Here is a 6,039-nt window from a genome sequence, read left to right on the forward strand (position 1 = left end):
CATAAACCCAGTTGTTCTCTAATCTAATTCTCTAATCCAATTCTCATGAATTTAATCATATCATCTGTAGGTCTATTTCTATTATCTGTTTTTTCTTGCTCTTATCCTTCATTGTACCTGAAAACTCGTGATTGAATTGTATATATTGTCAGTGAGAGATTATAGATATGCATGATATATAAAGAATGCATTTTTACTTCCGGCAGGCAGTTAGAATAATTCTATGCTGAGTTGTAGTTTTTGTAAAGGCTAATTTATTTCAGGTTTTCTCTTTTTCCTGAGATGTAGGCATTTCAGTGGTTTGCTGTACATCTGTTTATCATGGTTTCTTGTCCTTGGCAACCTCTGGATTTTCGATTTTGCCTACCCATACTGTGACACTATTGAAAGCTCTGCTTCACTTTTTGGCCTCTTTGTCGCATTTTATCCTCTCAGGCTCTCAGCTTTTTGGAAGCTTTCTTCCAAAAAGAGAAAGCACCAAATGTTTAGCTCACTTTTTTGTACCATTTTGTAATTTTTTTGCCCTGTGCCTTTAGGTACTGTCTTAGCCTTGAACTCTAAGTTCTGTGTATCCCCTTGAGATTACCTACAGCTCTGTTCCTCTTCTTCACCAGTTAGCCTCCCATTTCTCCTCCACTTCTTGATGTTCAAAAATGCTCCAGTTACAAATGGACAAATGTCTCAGTGGAAAATGTAGCAGGAAATATTGGGATCACCTCCTGGGATTCCCTTCCCTTTGATATCTCAACTCCTCAAGACCTGGGGGCATTCAGAACATTCTGCTGCCTTTAATCAGGCTTTATTTGAGTATTTTATTCAATTTTTCTAAAATTGTTAATGGGTTTGGAGAGCTTGTGTGAAAAAAGCCAGGCACTTAGAACAGAAGAGGGTATCTATGTTTTAAGGAGAGTAAGAGTTATTCTCGACTGCTTTCTTCCTCACTGACCCTACCACTATCGCTTAGCAAGTCCGCCGGGTTCCATCTTTGGAATGGATTTGTAATCTTCCCATTTTACACACTCTCTACTGTTACAAGTCTAGTCCTAGGCACCTTCACAGCACACCTTGCTAGAGCAGCCACCTCTTTACTGTTGGCCCTGTTTTATCTTGTTTACTATTTTCCAACACAGAAGACTGAGTGATCTATTAAAAATGTAAATCCCTGGGGCTGGTGCCGTGGTTCAGTGGGTTAAAGCCTTGGCCTGCAGCTCTGACATCCCATATGGGTGCCAGTTCACATCCTGGCTGCTCCACTTCCATTTCAGCTACCTGCTAATGTGCCTAAGAAAGCAGCAGAAGATGGAGCAAGTGTTTGGGCCCCTGCCACCCACATGGGAAACCTGGATGAAGCTCCTGGCTCTTGGCTTCAAACTTGCCATTGGGACCAGCTGGGGAGTTACCCAGCAGATAGAGCTCTCTGTCTCTGTCTCTGTCTCTGTCTCTCTCTGTGTCTCTCCCTCTTTCTCTGTAAGACTGACTTCCAAATAAATAATAAATCTTTTTAAAAAAGGAAAATAGGAATACTCTAGTTCAAATGGGAAAAGCAGATGGACAAACATGAGAAAATATTTAGAACAATTGGGAAAGAACTTAAATTTCCTTTCACTTTGGCAACTTTAATGATTTTAGTTTTTTGTGGAAAGTGAACTAAATACACAAGAGCCACTGTGCAATGTATGCCTTCTTTTTTAAAACTTTTTAATTTATTTTTTAACAGTTTATTTTATTTATTTGAAAGGCAGAGGCAGAGAGAAAAAGAGAGAGAGAGAGAGAGAGAGAGATCTTCCATCCGCTGGTTTACTCCCTAGTTGGCTGCAATGGCCAGGGATGTCCCGATCTGAAGCCAGGAGCCAGGAGCTTCTTCCAGGTCTCTCACATGGGTGCAGGGGCCCAAGCACTTGGCCATCTTCTACTGCTTCCCCAGGCCACAGCAGAGAGCTGGATCAGAAGTGGAGCAGCCAGGATGTGAACTGATGCCCATACGGGATGCTGACACTGCAGGTAGAGGCCTTACCCACTAAGCCAAGCGCTGGCCTTCTTAAAAGATAGGAAATGAAGTTGTCACAGGACTGGACTGGCAGCAAGGGAGAATGGGCCATCACCAGTAAAGACACTGACAAAAAGGGAGCTTAAAAAATCCCTAAGCACACCTAAGACTTACTGGATGTGGAAATGAATAGGGGTGGCTGCTGTGAAGCAGTGGACTAAGCCGCTCTTTGGGATGCTTGCATTCCTTATTGGAATTCCTGGGATGAAGTCTTGCCTCCTCTTCCCTTCCAGTTTCCTGTAAATGCATACCCTCAGAGCATAGGACAACAGCTAACCTACTCAGATCCCTACCACCCACATGGGAAACCCAGATGGAATTCTTGGCTTCCAGCTTTGGCCTGGCCTAGGCCCAACTCTAGTAAGCACTAGATCAGCAGATAGAAGATCTCTCTCACTCACTTGCTGTCACTGTCACTCTCACTTTCTCCACTTCTCTGCCTTTAAAATAAAAAATCAATTAAAAATGAACTTTAAAAAAGAAGTGAATAATGAAAATATTCAACAAAACAAAATTTTAAGTAAATGTTTATAAAAATGTTATTGATTCCTACAACCATTATAAGGCCTTGAGACTCAGAAAATTTCTGCTCTTTCATGTTGCTTATATTTTTATAGGGAAATAGAAACAACTAACCCAACAAACGATGCATAAGTTGGTGGTAAGCAAAACATCCAGAAAAGTTCTCACTGATAGAATTGTATTGATCTCAGACTTTGAAGAGGTAAGGGAACAAGGTGTGGAGATAAAAGGAAGAAAAATGTTTCAGGTGGACAACAGGGTAAGTATAAAAATCCCTGAAGTAGAGAAATGCTTAGCACATTCAGACAAATGTTCAGAGTGAAGTAGATGAGAGAAAATGTGGAAGAAGTGAGATTAAAAAGAAAAAGAAACAGGAGAGCAACTGCGAGTCATCTTATAAAGGACCTCGTGTAGCGCATGTATCAGCCTAAGTCTGCATAACAGATCACCACCACACTTAGTGACTTCAAACAACATCGAGTATTTATTTTGCTTGCAAATTTGCAATTCAGGTAAGGATTGGTGGGAACGGCTCATTTTGCTCCACATGGCATCAAATGGCTGGCTTGGCCAGGGGGTGAAGGATGATTGAGTCACATCCTAGCAAAATGGCGCTGGCTGTAGTCTAGGATCTCAGCTAGCGTGATGAGCCATGGGCCTTGTTACTCCCTTTTCTGATCTCTCTACAGGCATCTTTGGGTTCTTCACAGAACGGTGGCTGGTTCCCAAGGGTGAGCTTCCCAAGAGAGCAAGGGGGCAATGCATGATGCTATGTGCCCTGGTCTGGGAAGTCACAGAACATCACTTCTGATGAACTCTACAGATTGTCAGTCTGCAGACCTGACCAAGTTCAATAGGAAGAGGCATGGGCTCCATTTCTTGATGGAGGAATGACAAGACTTTACAAAAGTTTAATATCCAGGAGATATTGTATGACCATCCTTGGAAAAAAATCTCTCACACCACAGTGACAGCTTTGAAATTTACTCAGACTAAAATGGCTCACTATTGTATTGTTGTGAGTAGAGGAGTGATTTATATTTTCCTTTCTTTTATTTATTTGAAAGAGTTACAGAGAGAGAGAGAAAGAGAGAGAGAGAGAGAGAGGTCTTTCATCTGCTAGTTCACTCTTCAATGACCACATGGCTGGAGCAAAGCTGATCTGAAACGAGAAACTAGGGGATTCTTTTAGGTCTCCCACATGAGTGCAGGGTCTCAAGGACTTAGGCCATTCTCTACTGCTTTCCCAGGCACGTTAGCAGGGAGCTGGATTGGAAGGGAACCAGTTCAGAAGTGGAGCAGCTGAGACATGAACCAGTGTCCATATGGGATGTCAGCTATGCAGGTGGAAGCTTGACCCTCTACAGAACAATGCCAGTACCATCCCTTCCTATTTTCAACGGCTCCTAAAAGTATTTTTGATTTAGTTTTCAAACCTACTTTTCTTCTACCTTACAACCATACAATACAGTTTGTTCACCAAATGGAGGCTGAACAGATGAGCAATACTCTCAACTTCTCCCTGGGACACTGAGGAGAAAATACCAATAGAAGCAATCTCACTGGGTCAGGTGCACGTCCATTGTACATATAGCTCATCAGTGGGTGTACAAAGTGAAAGGTGAAAGAGAAATTGCATGAAAACTGACTGTGCTTATCTGCTCTTTCTAAAAGGATCCTTCTAGAAACATTTGCCATCAGCAATAGGCTATGGAGGCCACTTTTTCTTGGACTTAAGAGCCCATATAATTACAGAATCCATCCACTCAACAAATCCAGCATCATGGCTCAAAGAGCTGCTATTTCCAGTTTCTTTGTTTTTCATAAGAAATATCAATGGAGATTTATTTGACTGAAGAACTTCTGAAAGAGATAAAGAGTTTTTCCAGATCCGATTCTGATTCTTTGCTTATTCTGTGATTAAGTCACTCCAAAGGGGACTTCGTTATTATTCCTAGATTTCTTCTTAAGTCAAGTTGTCATTCAAAAGCTAATCTACTGGGTCAAAAGATATTAAATACAAAGGAAAAGGAAGAAGAAAGACTGAGGAAGATCTGCCAAGTGGTTAGACTGCCTATCAAATAACAAAAGTACAACTGTACTTAGCATGAACATGTCATCTTCTTCGAGAGTTAGAACTGAAATTAGCATTGGAAAAATATGTATCTGAAAAATGACTTTGGGGGCATGAATAACTTAACATTTAAAATGTGTGTGGGTCAAATATAGCAAAATGGTAACTTAGAGAATAGAGTTTCTGTCATTGAAGAGTTGTAGTTATACCCTAAGAACAATGATTGGAGGCACAAGGAGTACTTTGAGCTGGGAAATTTTATACCTAATTAAACTTTAGACTTCAGGGAAGACCCAACAGATGAACTGAACACGCCTCTCTGCTGTGCCAGTCGTTTCTTCCCATTATTGCTGGGACTTCTTGAAAGATCAGGCTGCCTGCCGCTCTTCAGCTTGGGTTCAAGAATGATATTAGTAAAACAAAAAAATTCTTTCACTGGTGCCGGCAATTTGTTCAAAATAAGCCCTTTACATTTGACAGCTTTCCAGTTGGTACCTGAAATGGAGAAGAGGACTGTTAACTGCGGTTATGTTGACTTTAGCATAAGGTTACCGGGGCAGATCTTTTCTCACCACCACTTCTGCCCCCAGCAACACTGTTTCCCTGCTCCACTGGAGGTGAGAAGCTGTAGGCAGAGTCTGTGTGTAGACCTGAAATTGAATTTGAACTTTCTGAGCTGCTAACTCCACTCATTTTTTTAAATTTTTTTTTTTTTTTTGACAGGCAGAGTGGACAGTGAGAGAGAGACAGAGAGAAAGGTCTTCCTTTGCCGTTGGTTCACCCTCCAATGGCCACCGCAGCTGGCGCACCACGTTGATCCGATGGCAGGAGCCAGATGCTTCTCCTGGTCTCCCATGGGGTGCAGGGCCCAAGCACCTGGGCCATCCTCCACTGCACTCCCGGGCCACAGCAGAGAGCTGGCCTGGAAGAGGGGCAACCGGGACAGAATCCGACACCCCGACCGGGACTAGAACCCGGTGTGCCGGCGCTGCAAGGCGGAGGATTAGCCTAGTGAACTGTGGCACTGGCCTCATTTTTTTTTTTTTATTAAAAAACTTCACTTTCCTATTCGTGTCCCCACCATTGATATTAGGTAGAAAATGTGAATTTCCCTCCTTCTTGCTTAAGAAAAGCTCACTGTTGAAAGAGGGCAGTGTGCAAGAAATCCCCTTCGGTGAATCCCTTTCCTTAGTTCTTCTGTGGTGCTCCCTTGAAGCTCTTAAGATGTGCTCCTCGCTGTGTGCACCCAGAGTAATGGTTGCCAATAGCATTTCCCTCTAGCCAGATCATCCGTAAGGTCACCACTGTTGGTCACTTCCTCGTATAGTCAAGAACAGCTGAGACCCCACATGAACAAAGTCTCCCTTATTCCGTGGAGCCCATAAGGCTCTTATAA

The 6,039-nt window shown here is 42.5% G+C and overlaps 1 long non-coding RNA gene across 1 annotated transcript; it reads left to right on the forward strand.

Annotated features, from left to right (window-relative positions):
• Positions 1-1,315: 1,315 nt before the first annotated feature.
• LOC138843774 (uncharacterized) lies at positions 1,316-5,708 on the forward strand. The gene is made up of 2 exons (XR_011378758.1): positions 1,316-5,260; positions 5,367-5,708. It is a non-coding gene; the product is annotated as an uncharacterized lncRNA (long non-coding RNA).
• Positions 5,709-6,039: the final 331 nt, after the last annotated feature.

This window comes from Oryctolagus cuniculus, chromosome 9, assembly GCF_964237555.1.
Source record: "Oryctolagus cuniculus chromosome 9, mOryCun1.1, whole genome shotgun sequence".
NCBI lineage: Eukaryota > Metazoa > Chordata > Mammalia > Lagomorpha > Leporidae > Oryctolagus > Oryctolagus cuniculus.